The 19,232-nt window shown below is 41.4% G+C and overlaps 1 protein-coding gene across 9 annotated transcripts in view; it reads right to left on the bottom strand.

The window, feature by feature from the left end:
• The window catches only part of SLC14A2 (solute carrier family 14 member 2), a 424,168-nt gene extending 405,873 nt beyond the window's left edge, over positions 1–18,295 (bottom strand). For 4 of the 9 annotated variants that reach the window (XM_042962175.1, XM_042962165.1, XM_042962168.1 and 1 more), the window contains exons 1-2: positions 18,171–18,295; positions 348–409 (exon numbers count right to left, since the gene is read on the bottom strand). The gene's annotated coding sequence lies outside the window, so the exon portion shown is untranslated. Of the gene's footprint in view, positions 1–347; positions 410–1,129; positions 1,207–4,790; positions 4,832–18,170 lie in introns of those variants that run through there. The other 5 variants (XM_042962166.1, XM_042962170.1, XM_042962171.1 and 2 more) reach the window with 3 other exon arrangements.
• Between the last annotated feature and the right edge of the window lie 937 nt (positions 18,296–19,232).

Raw genomic sequence — 19,232 nt, 5'->3', positions numbered from 1 at the left:
GCCTGTATTTTACAGAATTTCAAACATCCAAGTCACTTCCAGTCACAGGAGCTAAAATTGGGCAGGGTGGAACTGTGGCTGTCAGAACTGATAAACATTTCCTGAATGCCAATTGGTTGGAGAACCATGTCTCTGAATGCCATTAAGAGAGTCTGAAGTCTACCTCAACACGTAACCTGAAGTTGCAATTGCTTGTCAGGAAATTGAGACTTTGTTTGAACAAGCTCAACCAATATTTTATTCCCTCATTCTGTGGTGCAGGGGTCTTGTGAGTGCTGAGATCTCTGGAGGGAACAGGCCAAGTCTTCCTGTTCTGCACTAGGATGAGAATAATAAAGTTCAAATACCTTGATCCCAGGGATCAGGATCTTTCTATATGGACCAGTACCTTCCATGGGCCTCGGAAGAGCTTAAGGAGAAGAAATAAAAATCAAATCAAAGCATCCAATAAGTGCTATGGTAGGACAAAATAGGTTTGACAAAGTCTAAGACCTTTTTCTGGTTGGAAATTTTGTTCTCTAAGGCAAAGTTTTCCTTGGCAAAACTGGAAGAGGGTGTTTCTTTTTTCTTGCCTCCCTCCCTCCTTCCTTTCCTATGCAGTGACCACTGCCAGCTAATTATTTACTGCGCAAATTCAGAGCAGGCTGCTACCCTCTTTTCAAGGTAGTATTTAATACACATTTCTTCCCCTCCCACAAGACTCTTATTGATACAGAAGGAAGTCTTTTGTTCACATAACAAATCCAACTTAAACTTGTTGAACCACAAAGGAAACTTACGAGATCACCTGGCTGCTGGAAAGGTGTGGGTGTGGTGTCCTGGGCCTCAGCAACACTTGCAATTAGGGACTATAATTCGACCAACCTTCTTATTTTTCTCCCTTTCATCTATGCTTCTGACTGAGTCACTTCCATTCTCTCCCACCACAGGTTGGCTTCTTTTATAACAGGGCCCATGGTTGCCTACAAGTTTAGTGCTGCATTTCAGATTACCAGAGAGCTTCTCCTCTTTTGGAACCCAAATTTTAAAATGCTAAGAAAGAGCTTTGACTGAGCTAATGTAAATAAGGTGCCCATGACCAGAATAATCAATCAAAGACAGCAGAGTAAGGTTCTATAATTGGCCCCACCTGTTCAGGGGGCAGATCTGTTCGAAAATGGCAGCTCCCATTTGAACTCCTCTAGAAAGAAGGGAGGAGGAGTATATCTGGAAGAAGGAAGGAGGGTGGGAAGGAGTAGACAAAGTGATGTATGTTTCTCAGACAAATCTACAAATATTCCTATGTAAATCTGTTGCTTATATTTAAGTCTTGATACAGATAAGTAGCTGAGGCCAGGATCTAGGAGTTCAGACCACACATTTCCAGGCCTCCATAATCCATCAAGGAGGCCATATGCTATTACTGTCCTTATCATGATGTCTTCAGTATCGCTCACTTGGTTTTAGTAGTTTTGTCTTTTTACACAATGGATGTGTTTTTAGAAAGTGACTGTATAAATCAATTTTTTCTAAAGAAAATCAAATTTTAAATGAACTGGTGAAATTTATTATTTAAATAACTTTTTTTTTTAAAGTGGTAATTCAGTGCACCTAGGTGGCTCCGTTGGTTAAACGTCTGACTCTTGGTTTCAGCTCAGGTCATGATCTCATAGTCTGTGAGTTTGAGCCCCACATCAGACTCTGCACTGACAGCTACGGAGCCTGCTTGGGATTCTCTGTCTCCCTCTCTCTCTACCCCTCTCCCCCTCAAAAATAGATAAATGAACATTAAAAAAAAATAAAAGTGGTAATTCATTTAAAGTGATAACCTTTTTTAAAGAGTGATGCATATATAGTCAATTACTTTACAAAAAAGAAACCAAGAATATACAATGGGGGAAAACACTCTCTTCAATAAATGATGTTGGGTAAACTAAACAGCCACACACAATAGAATGAAACTAGAATGCTATCTTACACCATACACAAAAATCAACTCAAATGGATTAAAACTTGAACATAACACTTGAACCCATAAAACTCCTAGAAGAAAACATGGGGGTAAAGTTCCTTTATATCAGTCCTGGTGATAGGTTTGTTTAGATTTGACCCCAAAAGCAAAGGCAACAAAAACAAAAATAAACAAGTAGTACCACATCAAATTAAAAAGTTTCTGCACAGCAAAGAAAACCATTAACAAAATGAAAAGGCAACCTACTGAATGGGAGAAAATATTTGGAAATTATATCTCTAGTAATATCTAAAATATATAAAGAACTCCTACAACTCAATAGCAAAACCAAAAATAACCCAATGAAAAATGAAAATGGGAATTTTCTGGGGTGCCTGGGTGGCTCAATCAGTTGAGCATCTGACTACTGAGTTTGGCTCAGGTCACAATCTCAGGGTCCTGGGATTGAACCCTGCATGGGGCTCCATGATGAGCATGGAGACTGCTTGGGATTCTCTCTCTCTCTCTCTCTCTCTCTCCTCTCTTACCCTGCTCTTACATGCTTTCCCTCTCCCTCTCTAAAATAAAAAAAAAAAATAGACATTTTTCCAAAGAAGACATACACATGGCCAAAAGTTACATGGAAAGATGCTCAACAAAATTAATCAAATGAAACCACATGCAAATGAAACCACAATGAGATCACCTCACAACTGTTAGGACAGCTATTATCAAAAAGACAAGAAATAGCAAACATTAGTAAAGATGTGGAGAAAGGGAACCTTTGTGCACTATTTGTGGGAACATACATTGGTGCAACCACTATGGAAAGTGGTGCAGCCACTATGTTTGGAGATTCCTCAAAAAAATTACAAACAGAACTACCATATGATACAGAAATCCCACTTCTAGTTATTTATCCAAAGAAATGAAAGTTATAACTCAAAAATATTATCTGCACCCCCATGTTCATGGCAGCATTATTTACAATAGCTAAGACATAGAAACAAACTAAGTGTCCATTGGTGGATGAATGGGAAAAAATGTGATATATATATATATATATATATATATATATATATATATGTGATATAATAACAATGGAATATTATTTAGCCATAAAAAGAAGGAAATTTTGCCATCTGTAACAACATGGATAGACTTTGAGGGCACTAAGGTCAACAAACAAAAAAAGACAAAGATTATATGATCTCACTTAGTGTGAAATCTAAAAAAAACAAACAAAACACCCAAAAACTAGCTCATAGATACAGAGAATAGTAGCTGAGAGTACTGGTTCTGAGTCATAAAGACCTGGTTTTAAATCCAAGCTGGGTGAACATGAGCAAGTCACTTAACCTCTACACGCATGCTTCCTCGTCTGTAAAATGGCCGTGAAAACAGCTAAGAAAATTATTGTTAAGATTAATTAGGGTAATGTTTAGAAGTACTTAGCACACCTGCAAACTCTCACAGTAAGCAATAATAAATTTGACTCTTAGTCATTATTTTTCATTCCTCCATTCAGCCATCCTTCACTGAGCACCCACTAAATGTGCCCGGCCCCATGCTAGGCCAGGAATCTAGCACAGGATAATTACTACAACTGAATATTAAATTTAGCTTTTAGCTTCCTGGCTGCCAAGGCCCAAAGGGCCATATTAATTATTGCTAAGGTTTTTTTTTTTCCAAGCTCAAGTTTATTCAGTTCTGTGATACTTCTACAAGAAGGTTGATACAAAAAGGTTTAAGCTCTGAAGGAATGGCCATCTAATTACGGACTTTCAGATACCAAGACAACCATATGAGAATGACATCTCAGCACTCAATAGGCTTAACCTTGTGGTAGCACAAATCAACCCATATTGACAATACCCCACACATCCCTCCACTTCCAATATAAACTAAAAAATATAAACTAAACTTGGAGGTGACCGTTGCAACATCTCACTCTCTGAAAATAGGATTGGTCCTCCTAGCTGATGAGAAAAATATGCAAGTTTAGTCTAATAGAGATGTGACCCTGGCTATAAATTATTCTTTTATAATTTTAAATACAGTGCTTAAGAAATGAACTTGCATGGCCAAGATGCACGTATGCATTCATTTAGTCTGATCTTGAGTAATTCACATTAATAAGAAAGACACAGGGCCCCATCTTGCCATATGCTAGCAGTCACTTTACTGGACTCGAGATAGAATCAAAGTAATTGCTCCATAAAGTAAAGCAGTTAGTAATAACCTAAACTCCAAAAGCCCTTTAATTTTCTGATTCATATCTTTAATCAATTTGCAACATGGAGCAATTGAGTTTTCCCTCTAGTTTTCCCAATTGTTTGCTCAAAAGGGCTGCTCTGCTGCCTTTGACTGACGTGACATTATTGCATTTATATTGACTTTTACGGCAGTTTTTACAACATTCGAGGTGCATAAGTTACATGAAAATGTAGCACGGGAACATTTCAGGATGAAAGTAAGCCATAAAGAGAGTGCCCGGCTATAATGTCTGCAATTTACAGTGTGAGGACTTTACAAATGGAGGAGAGCAAACCAGGCCTGGGCTTGGCGTCATCTGCTTCCAAACCCCTCAGGAAATGGTCCAAGCTGCCTCCCTCCAGACCTGGACCTGAAGAAGCCAAAATTGTGATGGCTGCTTCAGGCTTTACTGTGCCGTGAGGTGCTCTGACATACTTTCTCAGACACGTAGGACCATTTTCTAGTTTCAAAGCCGGAGCAAGGGAAAGTATGGGGAGAGGTTGCTAATGAGGCATGTTTGCTCTGAAAATCAAATAAGTGAACTGAGGCCTACAGTAAACCAGGGGATGGTTTGAAGATGACACTACTACTGGTTGGTTATCACCTGTTCTCAGCTGGCACCTCCATCTCTGCCATTCACTTTTTACCAGGGACCTGGCAGGGAGGTGGAAACAAAGGGAAGGTCATTTTCCATCTATAGATCCTCATGTCCACTTCTTCTCTAATTGAGATGACCCCTTTTAACTCAGGCCCTCAGCATCTCCTGCCTAATTGGCTCCAAATCTCCAGCCCCTTGCCTCTCCTGTCCTCCCTTGTCTTTTCTGAAAACATGTCAAGTGGCTTCCCCGTCCTTCAGAGTAAGTCCTCAATCCTTTCTTCAGCATCCTGGGAAAACCACACTGGAGCATTTTACCTTTCAAGGTGACTGCCTCCATTCAAACCACACCAGGGAGTAACTGGTCTGTGCACCAGCACTTCACTTTGAGTGTTCCCAGCACTCCTTCCCCTGCACTCCATCATTTCTCTACCTACTAAAACATTTGGAGAGGTCAAGAGCTATACCCTAGAGCTGAATTCCCTGGTTTGAATTTCAGTTGTACCACTTACTCCCTCTGGGACCCTAGGAAAATTACTTAGCTCCTGTGCCTCAATTTCCTCATCTACAAAATGGGTATAATAGCAATACCTACATCACTGGATTGTTATGAGGATTAATTTATTCTATATATGTAAATGGCACTTGGCAGACTAAGGGCTATATAAGTGTAAGCAGCTATTTGAATGTTGCATTATTCCATATTTCTTCTTTTAGAATACCCTTTCTACTTTCTCTGCTAATCAAAATCCAATCCTTCCAGAATTAGCATGCTTCCTCCTCAGTCAAGTCATACTAGATTTTCCTGTCAGAATGAGGAGGCACCCTTCTGTGCCTTTGTCACCCCCCCTGCATATGTTTTTTACTTAGAATTTTTACTAAGATCACATGTGTTTCTGCCCAGAAGATCATGATTTTCATAAGTAACAGGAGCCACTGCATAAAAAGATGACAGCAGGTGACTGAGCCAACTGTCAGCCTTGCTTGCCTTCCTCACCCCATGGGTTTGCCACCTTTGGGGTCCTGTTGTGGGATGCAAACACACATAGTGCAAAGTTAATTTCTGGTATATTACCTGTGATTTGGTCTTCGCTTTGAAAAAGTTCAAAGTTCCAAGGAAAATTTAAATCAGAGAAGCTATATCAGTCCTCTTACACCTACAGACCTCCTGGACAGACCTTCTGGTAAAGCAAGATTGGAATAGAGGCCTAGAAAGGCGGGTCCAACACTTTCCTACCTAGGGAGGATCTGGGGCCGGCTGGTGGTTAGCTCCAGAGGTACATAGAGCTGACTGTACCACCGGGAACCAAAGAAGCAATTCATTAGCAGCTACCACTGTAGAGATGAAAGAATAAAGTCCTTGGTCAATGTTCCTATCGGGAAACTTTCTTTCAACATGTGGCCTTTTTATCTTAGACACACCTTTTCAAAAAAAACACTCCTCATGAACTAGGAGTGTCTTCATTTTAGTCTTTCTGATCATGTAGTTAATGCTTCTATGCTATGTGGGTTGTAAGGCCCTTGAGGTGGGGGACTATGCCTTTTAGGTATCTACTTTTGAACATTTTTATTTTTAAAATACTAAAACACAAACAAAAAAGTCACTGCGAATCTGACTTCAGAAAATTATATGAAATACAAACCAAGAATGTGACCCTTTCCACCCCACCCCCCATATTGCTATTAGTTTCATATAAAGTCTTCCTGTTTCTCTAGTTGCCTCTCTCTTTTTCTCCACTCTCTCTTACTTAAGTCCCATCTGACTATCTATCTTTCTATCTCTATCTACTTGCCTACATGCATAATTTATGCCTATAATCCCATAAACATACACACATAGTTAGCATAAAATTTTGGCCTGCAGAATTTTTTCCCCATTTAATGCTCTATCGTGAACATCTTTTCCCAAGTCATCTGAATCTGCCTCATTTTTACCGATGCTTACACTCTTAGAAATGGAGTATTAAGTCAAGAAGAATGGGCATTTTGGGGTAGTAAGCCCTCAAATTCTGCAACAGTACAGTGCCATCTTAACTTTCTGACATGGCTTTCTGTACTCTAACGTCTCTCTCAGATAACCAGGGGCCTAACTGTTCCTTGAACAGGGGATGGCTTTCCATGTATCTTATATTCACCTCCTGCGCCCCCCTCACTCAGTGCCCCGTAAGGTGCTATACAAACAGCAAGTGCTCAATAAAAGCCTATTATAAGAATGAATGGGCATGCAGGAAACCCAGTATAATGCTACCCAGTCAAGACCATAACCACCTGCTAGACAGACTGCATACGTAGTTGAGGGACTTTCTGTGTTGCTTTCAGGAAGTTACTGAGCTTTTTTTTGTTTCCTCAGTTTCCCATTCATTCAGTAAGTCTAGAGACACTGGTTTGTCTCCCTGGAGACCTTGGGTGGAATCTGGTATTTCAAAGTGCTTAATGGTGCTGCTCAGTAAATAAAAGATGTCATTAATATGCATGAAGCTATTTCATCAAGAGGCCAACAGAGCAAATTTAAAAGCTATCTTCAAGGGAAAAGAACTAAACTGCCATTATCATGCATACTAATAACCACAATGGAAGTCTGCAGGAGCCAGGACAATGCACTCCCTGGGGCCCTTCAGCCTGTGCTGAAACCTTAAGGTGCCCCTGGTCTTGCTGTCAGCTTCTAGGAGAAGGGCTGGAGGAGAATCATCTTTTACCTCCAGACTCCCACAAGCAGGACGGGAGCTCTCTGCATTCCAGGGCTGTGCTTAAGGGCCCTAAGATGATGCATCTAATGGTTTCCGAGAACTGTCCCTAACAATATGAAAAATTAGATGGGAAACAGCCAATGCATGGGCAAGAGAAAAGCTCGAGAGGATTTATGATTTGCCACCACTCCAAGGTCACATTTCCACTCACAGACATGAGAAATGGGGTGTGTGGTTAAGGCAGAGTCATTAGGAGTGAACTGAGCACACTGTCCCGACTGATGAGTTAGCAACAAGCTGGGAAAAGAGGTTAGGGGCCTTGGGCTGCCATGTGACCTTGGGCAAAGTCCTTATACTTTTGTCACCTGGAACCTACACCTTATCTCATCTATACTTCATCCATAGGAAATCAAAAACACCGTCCTGAGGATCTTCTGTGTTCATATTAGCAAGGAGTATAGTGTCTTCCTCTTGAGGATTCTTCTTTAATTATCCAAGAATTGCCAATGGGCCAGTTTTCATTCAAGTGTCAGGAAAACTTAGGAGACTGATGTGTCCATTAAAGGTCCCCAGTTGAGCTGCCTTTGTTTCTGTTATTACCACAGGTACTGCTGTTAAAAAGATTCCCACCCCACAGAGTCCCCTGTGTTCTTTCTATGGATGAGATGATGCCTTTAAGAGTTCAGATCCTGTGATAGGTTGTGGGAGGAGGGTCTCCTCATTTGTGACCCCCTACTACTAGGCTGTCAGTGGTTACACACCCATGCCCAGCAGCACTATTTCTGGGCTCTCCCCCAAGACTTCCAGGGCCTGGGGTGAAGACCAGAGCAATACTTCCAGATAGGTAAAGTCTTTCTTACTAAGAGATAACATTTGACCCACTCCAAGCTAATATACATGGTCTAAAGGGGATGTTTAAAATCTGAGCCTCCCAGGGGATCCCTTGGCACCTGTGTAAACTCACTCATCTCTTCTCCAGCTAAACATACTACAGAGTAACAAAAGGGTGCAAAGATTTATCCCCTTCACATTTTACATTTGCCTAATTGGGAGGGACCACCTTTCTGTTCAGAAAAGAGGCAAATTTAAAGGGTTCCAAAGTTACCTTCTGTACCCACCTATACAGTGAAATAGCAGATAAATTCTCTCAGTAAAAAAAGTAAGTTCTACCTTTCCAGTTATTTTGCTCAATGTATAATGTGCTTTACTAACATCTTCATCTATCTAACTGGGAGGTTGTAAAGATCAAATAAGGCATTGGATGAGAACATGCATTTTGAAAAGTAAAAAAAAAGAAGAGCTAACTGATAAATACAAGGAATTTCTATATAAATGATGCATTCCATTGGAAACAGAGTTTGGTTCTAGAAACTCTGGGTTGACTTCTAGGCAGGTAGGTCCTCCCAAAAGGCAGTAGATAATAAAAATTGGTTCTCTGAGGGAGCTCAGGGACAGAGCATGCTTGATTTGTGATGCAAACACAGAGACGAAGCCAAAAGAATGGAAAGATGAATGAAAGTAGTTACAAAGACAGTATAACTAATATACAATATCCATCTCCCACTTAAATAATTGCTGCTCCCTTATCTTTTTCCTCCAAAATTTTGTATATTTCTGAAGCCACTTAAACACTCTGGAATTCACTTTCCTAAATGTCAATGAGGTAGACAGACTAAAGTCAGTGGTTTTCTTTTCTTTTTTTTAGTCATAGAATGTCTTGTGTGAACAAGGACTTATAAGATGACCAATACATAAATCCACTGAAGTATAGTGTTTGAATACTCTAAGACACAAATGGTAATCTTCCAACATCTGTTCATACTATACAGAGTAGGAGATGCTGCCTTACCTAGTGAGTTCACCATGAGCCCTTTGTAGATATTTTAGGTCAATGGTGTTTGGTGCCCAAGGCCCAGATCCTCAGCCCAGGACTGTATGTACAATTACACTGAGTTTCTTGAGTAATCTAGCACTGTTGAGCAGATGAAGGAATTTATCTAAGTAATCAGCACTTAATTTTTCCTAATTTTTCAAACAGAGAGAATAATTGACTCTGGCCAGAGGTATAATGTGAAGAAATTACCTCTGATAATGCCTGGAAGGCCATAAGCAGTCTAGACAATGAATATGTCAGATAGCCTTTCTTTATCTAATATTAAGCCTGCATTCTCCTAATGAGCTAATTTCTCACTTTTCTGATAGGTAGCTTTAAATTCACCCCTTACTCCAAAAAAGCAGAAAAAGCCAGTGTTTTACAGAAAAGAAACAATTCCACTTTACTGCATAAAGGCACTGTAGCTTTTGGGAAATGCTTTTAGGTGGGGCAGTGGGTGGGTGGAGAGTGAAGAGCACTTTCCCAAAAATGTAAAGACAACCTCAAGAGGCAATAAGGCTAAGACACACTTAACAAAAATCAGGCCAGTAAGCCAAACTTAGAGTCATGACAAACATATGGCCCCATCACAGCTTAACTTTGCTTCTCTTGAGTCACATAGATTGTCCTTTCTTCATAAATCTTTTGCATGACCACAGATCCTAAAGCAAAACCATGAAACAGGGGAGGTTTGTGTTTGGTTTATTCCAATGCTGCACTTTCATCCATACCAAGACAAAAAGACACCCACTCATCAGGAGCAAAGAACCACATAATCTGTACATCAACAGGTTGGTTTGGGGAGGGGGTAGTTTGCCGTGAACAAGACAGCATCCCAGTAACATGCTTTTGCCAGGCAGGTGAGATTAGATTAGGAGAAAGCTGATCATAAGAGGTCAACTTGTGGAATCTCCTGAAACACACAGGAATCCCTTCCACAACATGGCAGAAAGATGGTCACTCAGGTTCTGTTTGAGCCTCTTGACATACAGGAACTTCCTGCCCCTCCAATATGCAGATTCTGCTGTTGGACCACTCTCCATGTGAGAAAGTTGTTGGAAAGTAGAATGAAACTAAGGGGATCCAACATTTCTTGTGGATTTTTTTAAATTAAAAATGTTTATTTTTTTTATTTTTAGAGAGAGTGTGAGTCGGGGTGGAGGGGTGCAGAGAGAGGGAGAGAGAGAAATCCCGAGCAGGCTCCATGCTGTCAGTGTAGAGCCTGATGTGGGGCTTCATGAGATCATGACTGGGCCCAAATCAAGAATTAGATGCTTAACTGACTGAGCCACCTAGGCACCCTTCTTGTAGTTTCAAAGACAGATGCAAGAAGAAAATGTCTAGCCAAAAATAAAGCATTTTGAGTATTAAAAATCTCATGTAGCCATTTAAGTTGGAGGAAAATTGTGTAGGAAGTCAACCTGCAACCTCTCCTTTCATAGAACCCCTCCTAAACCCACACAGCACTGGTAGCCTCTTCCACATAGCTTGGCACTTGATAATTTTTTAAATTATCTTATCCTTTTGTGGTTTCATGGCTGTGCCTCACAAGTGGGTATACGGCTGCTTAACAGCATCTTCCATGACATCCAGCCTGGAGCTAGCTGACTGTTCTTTAAAGACCTTGGTTACTAAACCAATTAAACGGAACAGATTTTAAAAGTGACAGCCTAGAATATATTTAAATATAGTCTCCTGATTGGGTCCCAAAGATATTGTCTACAGTGTTAGCTTGGTGGATCTGGGTTTGCCAAATGGGTCTCCAAAGCTGGAATCCAAGTTGGTTGTTTCTTCCACATCTCTAAATGGACACTGAAATGCCAAAGAATTAGAACATGGGTTGAGATGTGTTATTATGATGACCTCATTGATCCTTCCCTTTCTGTACCTGCAGGTTCAGTCCTGGTCCAAGCTCTCAGCATTTTGTGTTTTTTATTATTACATTGGGCTCCTAGTTTAAATCCTTCAGCCTGGTTCTCAAGGTGTTATGTTAGAGGTTTCCAGCTTCACCTGTTGCTTCTTCCCAGAGAAGTTTATGTTTCTTCTTTGGTAACACTCTTGAGACATGTACTCAATTATTTGAAGGACTGTCTTCACTACCACACTATAAAACTCCACATGGGCAGTAGCTGCACCCTGGATATTCACTGGGCAACTCACAACACTTAGATGTTCGATAACTACTTAGTGAATGAAGGACCTAATTCCCCATGTACACCCCACAGCATGACATAACTGAGGTGTGCACCACTCTTCAAACTGGCTCCCCACTCTCCTGCACTGTTATTGGTCACATCATTTGCTATTTCATCTAAATTATAGCCATATTAGGAGAAAATGCCAAAGATGTTGTGAAGACAATGACTTGGACATAATTTGAGTAATGAGAAAACAAAGGTCAGAGTATACTGGCTTGAGATAAGAAAGGATTTTTAGGGTCATGAGCTGAGAAAGGCCTACCATCATCATAAGAATACCAAGATTTTATTATTTCAGTTGTGCCTCTGCATTATACTGCAACCTTGGCCAGATTATTTAGACTCTCTGTACATTTATTGGTTCCTTACTTTGTGATGCTTGGATAGCAATGCCATTCTACTCTATGACACCTATGAGTCTGTGTAGAATAACTGTAAAACACCCTGGGCTTTGGCACTTAATGCCAATACATTTACTTTGTTTTTGTTAAATATTTAATATAACTGCAACCTGGGCTCAAAAATTTTTTTTTCCTGCCGGAGGTATTAACACATAACAATTTATTCCAATAATTTGCACAAATGACATTAGGAATATATTTTCTGGAAAACAACAGATTCTTCAAAATTCTCTTTGAGTCCTCCTTCCCTGGCTCTCTGTGAGGATTGGATTTAGTTCAACATTTCTTAAAAGCCTTTCATATGCCAGGCCCCATAAGGAATAGTTGAGGAAAAGGAGATCTGTCTTCAAGTATCTTGCAACAGGCAAAAGAATGCCTCCCAAAGATATCTACGTCTTTATCCCCACATCCTGTGGATATGCCACCTTACCTAGCAAAAGGACTTTGTAAATATGATAAAGTTAAAAGCCATGAGATGAGAAGACTTTCCTGGATTAGCCTATCAGGGTGGGTACAATCTAATTACATAGCTGGAGTCCCTTTCCTGATGGTGGTCAGAGAGGGAGGTATGTCTACAGAAAAATGGTTGGAGAGATACCATCATGCTATCTCTGAGGCTGGGAAAAGGAGTCCACAAGCCATGGAATGAAGGTGGCCTTTAGAAGCTAGAAAAAGCAAGAAAATAGATTCAGAGCTTCAAGTATGAAACACAACTGTGCCAACACCCTAATTTTGACCTTTGTTGGACCTCCGACCTGAAAAATTATAAGGTAATAAATCTGTGTTGTTTAAGCCACTAAGTTTGTAGTAACTTTTTATGACAGCAATAGAAAACTAACACAGACCTCATGAAATAACAAAGTAGAAACAAAGGGAGAAACCATGACAATCTAAGGACATCTGGGATAAATTCTGCAAAAGTGAGATAAGTCAGTAACATCGATAATAATGATAATGGTTATAATAATAATGCTTAAATAACAGTGAAGAGCATTTGTGTAATGCTTGAGATATGTTTTATTATTGATACCATTTTATAGATGTGGTAACTGAGGCACAGGGGTATTAACTAACTTGCCCACGTTTATATAGCAAATATATGCAGATCTAGAATTTGAAACCATGTTCACTCCATAGGGTTGAAAGATCTCACCTGGGAACCCAGCAGCAACTTTCTAGATTATGGGAGATTTTGCTGGACCTTGAACTGGTAAGTAGGGTTTTGAGTGAAGAGACTAGTCAGACCACCATGTGGAGGAGTTATGTGAAGAATGGCATGGGGACACCACTATGGTTGGGGGAAGGTGAAGAATGAGTTGGCATCACGTACAGTGCCAGAGGGTGTACTAGGAGATACAGGCTGGAAAAACAGGTTCAAAATAAATCACAAAGCTCTGACCATGGTAGGCACTGGGTTCTAATTTGTAGGTAGATGGGAGCTATAGAAGTTTTCTACATGGAATGAGATGGTAGAACCCATTCAGCTTTTTACCTGATCTACCAAGAAAGCAAGAATTGGAAAGCAGTGAGAAAAGGCATTTATTTCTTAAAAAGTCTTGTCTATGGGAAAAATCACTGGCTTGAGTCTCAGGAGATCTATACTGATTATTCGCCTCTAAAATTCTGAATTTTTTCTTCAACATTAAACTCCTTAGTTATTAACTCCTGATTTCTAATCCTCCAGAAGGCAGGAACTGGGTTCTATCTGTGTGTATCTCCAGCACCTATTTTAGGGCCCAACTCAGCATAGGGGTTTCTAGAGAAGAAACTGATAAATGAATGAACAGTCAGGTCAAGTAATGCATTCCTGAACTTCTTTTATTGGAGATACATGCCTTGTCTGCTTTCTGGAAAGACTGTAGGCCAATAATGCACAGAGCAGACGCTCAGGAAACATGTGTATGCCAAACCAAACAGTCTTGCTAAAAATTGGAGAGTATCCAGACACCAGATTTCAGCAGTTTCCGTGATTTCTGCCCTGGGAGATGTGGTGACGGTGGTGAGGGGATGTGAGAGCTGGGAAAGGCCAGCTGGCCCACCAGGCCTGCTTTCAGCTTTAGGAACCACTGGAGAGGTAGACTGGGCCACAGGCTCAGGGGCTGCATGACCATGGACCATCACATGACAGGAATGCTGGATACCGAAGGGGTGGGGTCTGAGAAATGCAGCATCCATGGGAGACAGCCTGAACTAGTCTGTATGCACTGGGGTGTCTCTCTGAAGCCTTCCAAAGAATCTGTCAAGGCCCTGAACTCACTGAGTGGTGAATGCCACTGGCTTTCTTATAGAAAAAGGTGAAGGGTGGCATTTTACATCAGAGTACGATGAGAGTCAAAGGCAGCCTGATGCTAGGGAAGAGGGGGTTCTGTGAGGGACACTCTGGACTTTTGAGAAGAGTGTCTCTTCACTCCCACCCCACCCCTCACTGAGAGGATTTGGGGGCCAAAATCAGAGACCCTCATGAAAAAACTCCCTTCCAGGGGCACCTGGGTGGCTTAGTCGGTTAGGCGTCCAACTTCAGCTCAGGTCATGATCTCATGGTTTGTGAGTTCGAGCCCCACCTCCGGCTCTATGCTGGTGGCTCCAAGCCTGAAGCCTGCTTTGGCCTCTGTGGTCTCCCCCCCTCTCTCTTTGCTCCCCAGCACCACTTGCGCTCCCTCTTTCTCTCTCTCTCAAAAATAAATAAAAACATTAAAAAAAATTTTTTTAAACACACAAAAAACCTCCCTTCCATGAGGAACACTAAAAGGCTGTGTCCTGAGGTTATGGCAGTCACTTGGACATGACCTCTGAGTCACTGAGCATCTAAAATAGTCCTAGAGAGTCTGAAAGAACCAAAAACCACAGTAGGCCTCACATGGTAGCAGGAAGGGGAGGGAGAGTGTCCCATATGAAGGTATAGCCAAGACAAGTCTCCCAGAATTCATCCTCAGAGGTGTTGGTAATAGCTCCCCCTCTAGAGAAGTTTCTGACAATTACATTTATTGACAATCGTCCCTACTAGAACTGCTGTCATGGTAACTTGACAATAGATTCTTTTTCAATGACCCTAAATATTTTTCCTTCTCTTTTTACTAAAATACAATTCAACTTTAAAGAAAATGTTGTAATAATAATAATAAATCACTCCATATCCTGTCACCCAACACAACCCCTATTGTCAGTGTCTTTTATTTTAATTCCTCTAATCAATGACAGATTTTCTCTTGTCTTATAGAAGGGACATTCCCAATGAGAAGATGAGACATTCTTTATAGAAGAATTTTTCCATTATCTGCTTAAAGTGATACAATCTACTTTAAATGGAGCACAAAGGATCTATTCACATATGAACCTAGAACCTTTTTTTCCTACTGTGGAATCTGGCCTGGCCCCAAGACTTGGGGCAAGTTTTCTGAAATTTAGCAAATTGAAGTAATTAACACATGCATCTTGTTAAAGTAGGAGCAAGAGAATGTGGCTGACAGAAGCATGGAAACAATAGTGCATACCCATGAAGATGAAGTCTGGCTTTCAGGACTGGCACTTACATTTCACTGTAGTCTGAGCCTCGGATGGCTTTCCATTATGCTCCCACTGTTCTTGGCACAAACCAGATCCAGATAGACCAGCCTCCCATCTTCATGCCTGCACCCTTCCTCTCTGGCATCTTCCCTTTCTCTCTGACCATCCAGTGCACAGGTCACAGCTGCAAAAAGCCATTCTTGCCCTTCCAATATGGAGATTGGAAAGGCAAATTTGTGCTTTCCTCAGACTTCCTTCCAGCTAGGGGAGGCCTTGTGACCCCTTTATCGTCAATGAGACATAAGAAGTTGCTTTTGTTGGAGACAAGTTGTCCTGAAAAGCATTTTTCTTACCTGCTGGAAGGAAACAGGCTGGCACCAACCTTTCTCCTTTCCATCTTTCTGCCTTGAATACAGATGTGAAGTCTAGAGGTGCATGGCCTTCTTGTGACAAGAAAGTGATGGCACCTGAGGGCAAGGGCAAGGGAACAATCTCCCTCCAATTGAGCTGTTGACTGTGTACCGGCAGCTGCCCACCTCCTGAGTCTTACTAAGAAAGAAAAATCGACTCCCCATTTAAGTTGCTGTGAATCAGGTTTTTTATTACTTGCAATCAAAAGTATTTTTAACTGATGTAACCACCCTCATTAGCCTCCCCTAAGCAATCCAACCTGAGAGGCTATGTATACAATGGTTACAAATTTGGATTTTGGAACCAACCTTATTTTAAATCCTGGAGCTATCACTGACTAACCAAATAACCTCGACCCGGTTTCCTAATTGCCAGAAGCTTCATTCACTTGTCTATAATATGGGAATCACAGTGGTGTGTGCTTCATATAAATGCTGAATGAGATAATGCACATAAAATATTAAAACAATGACTGTCAGATAAGTGTCAAATAACCCTGGTTTTCCTAGCAGAAGTGCTACCATCATCCCTCAGCACCCATTGAAGACTGAGATTTCTAAACTCTTCCTGTGTCCTGCAGCTGGCTCACTTCTCCCCTTCACAGTGCCCCATATTGGACTCTGCACTGAGAAGAGAGAATCCAGAGTAGGTACTCCACCCATTTGCCCAGACTTGCCCCTCGTGGACCTCCACTTGGGGCCTAAGTTGGACCTGGATGTGATTAGCTCTCACAGTTTCTGTTTGGCTCCTAAAACTGATTTGGGGCCTCATTCTACTTACCCTTCAGTTTCCTTGAAGGAGGAACTTAGAGCAGAAAGAGGGAAGGAAGAGAGTTATGACTCCATTTTCCATTCCCCTGCTTCTGAGTGGCCCCAGATGCTCTGGCTGTTGCCATGGCAGTGGACTCTGAGACACCACCACGGCAGCCACTTGGTCTCCCTGGCACTTCAAGGATGGGAAAAATAAATCATTCAAAGAGTCCCTTTCCCCCTTGGGAACTGGGGATTATGCTGAAACTTTATTATTACTTTAAATAAATAAATTACTCCCTTGAGGCCAGATGAAAACTTGCTCTTATTAAATTTTTTGAAGAAGGAAAGCAATTGGAGAATAAAATCAAAGGTGACCAAATGGATTGAAGTGGCTCCTCAGAAGCTGACATAATAGCAATTTGTATTTATATTATGCTTCTCATCAAAGGAGCATTTCACAAAGGCCCTGTTTCCCCAGAGTTGCCCCATGGAGCTCGACTCCAACACAGAAGAGCCCAAAGTCTTGGGGGTCTTCCAGTCTCCAAAGCTCAGCCTCAGGCTCTGACCACAGTGGATGACCTCCCGTCTCGACCTCAGGGCCAGCTTAGTTTCAGAGCCCTTATGGAAACTTCGAGAAGGCATCTATGTCCCTACTGGACAGTGGGAAAGAGAATGGCTGCCTCCCATGGAAGAACTTCTAGTGAAGACAGGTCATGAAAGTCTCATCAGGGGATGGTTGATCTCTCTCTCTCTCTCTCTCTCTCTCTTTCCCTCATACACACACACACACACACACACACACACACACACACACTGAAAACTTCTGGAAATTAGAGCCATATCCGAGATTAAGTTTTCTCCCTGACTATCAATTAGCAAAGACCAGGACTTTTTATTGTGTTTGGTTTTCTCCAAGTGTTTCAGGCATGCAAGCAAGTGATAGAAGACTTTTTCTTTTCTTATAGTCCAGATGAGAGACAAGACACCTACATACGTATATAAAGTAAAGCATCTATCAAAGGAATGTCTTTTATTTGTTTCCACAGTTAGGGGTTAAGTGTCCTTCAATGAAATAACTGCACAGGTGAATTGATGAAGAAAGAGGGGGGATCAATGTGATGGTAAGTGAAAGTTTCCAGGTAGGAATGATCACTCTCCCTGCGGAGTTAGACATGCTTTCACTCCTCAATCACAAAAGCAATTTAAAAACTACAGCTACCATTTATTGAAAGCTTTTTTTTTTTTGGCATTGTTGTAGAATTCAATATGTTTTAAAAAATTTTTTCACCATAATCATTCTCATAGTACCACTTTACAGATGAGGAGAAAGGAGTTGTGACTTGTCCATGGACTTGGTAAGGCTGGGTTGGGGGCCCAGCTCTACCTGGCTCCAAACCCATGCTCCTCCTCAGTGCCTCCTGTCTCCCTCCAACCACAGTCTTGCCTCATCTTCCCACCACAATGTCCACATCCATACTTGTTCCATGGAAACTTCACACTTGGAATACCTTCTTCCTATTTTATCTAGAAAAATTCCGTATTTTCTTTTCAGCCCAACCCTACCTCCAAAGCTTCCAGGATCCAGGCTATGTCTCAGCATAGCCACCAAGCAAATAATCCATCAAGCAGAGCAGAGAAGGGATCCCACATTGATTAATGTGTAATGGCAAGCGACTCCTACCACCTGTAGCCAGACTGTTTCCCATCCTGAACTTCTATCCTTTGTGACCTCACATGCACAGGGATGGTGAGGTCCTTACAGTCAGAGGCCAGGGTCTAAGTCCCAGCTCCATCAGTGACCACCTCTGATCTTAGGCAGGCCACTAAACATCTCTAAGAATTATTATCCTCATTTGGAAATGGAGAAAATAATATAGAACCCACTTCTTAGGGCTACTAGGAGGATTAAATGAAATATTAACTATTAAAGACTTGGCACTACTTGGAGCACAGTCATGTTGGCCATGATTATTGGCAATTAGTGTGTTGGTAGAAATGGCAACCCTATATGCTCCTCATACAGTATTAGCTTTGGTGAGTTGGCTGAGGCTCCGAGTGGCACTGAGAGGGAAGTAAAGGCTTTTCAGTGACAGCAGCGGAGTGTCATTGATGAGTGCTGGGACATACATATGCACTGTTTAAGCCCCATAAATGGTGGCTTCCCATGAATAGGGCCAACTCCTAGGGAGACTGATCCCCAGCAGGTGACATAAGAAGTGTCAAACAATAGGATAAAAATGGTTTGGAATATTTAAAAGACATGGTGTGCAGTGATATTCAGAAGGGCAGTTGGACTTCTGCCGGCCTAAGTGTCTCTATCTGGGAAAACACTTTCCCACTTCCTCTTTCTTGTTCACACCACCCTTAGCTCATGCCCAACCCCCACATCCATGCCCTCACTCCTTGCCTTTGTCTATGTTAATCACAACTATCCTTACATCTCAGTTGAAATCTCATTGTGCCACAAAGCTTATCTTACCGCTGCAGTCCAAATGTCCCTCTCCTTTCCCTGAGCCCTTAAATCAGAACTGTCTGTATCTCTCACATGTCAGTTTCAGTATGGTGACCTTGCACTAATATTCCATTGTTCACATTTAAGCCTTGATGATTAGTCTGCAGTTCTTC

The sequence above is a fragment of the Panthera tigris genome, chromosome D3, assembly GCF_018350195.1.
Source record: "Panthera tigris isolate Pti1 chromosome D3, P.tigris_Pti1_mat1.1, whole genome shotgun sequence".
Taxonomy (NCBI): domain Eukaryota; kingdom Metazoa; phylum Chordata; class Mammalia; order Carnivora; family Felidae; genus Panthera; species Panthera tigris.
Note: the sequence above shows the minus strand (reverse complement) of the source record. Positions and strands in the feature narration are given on the sequence as shown.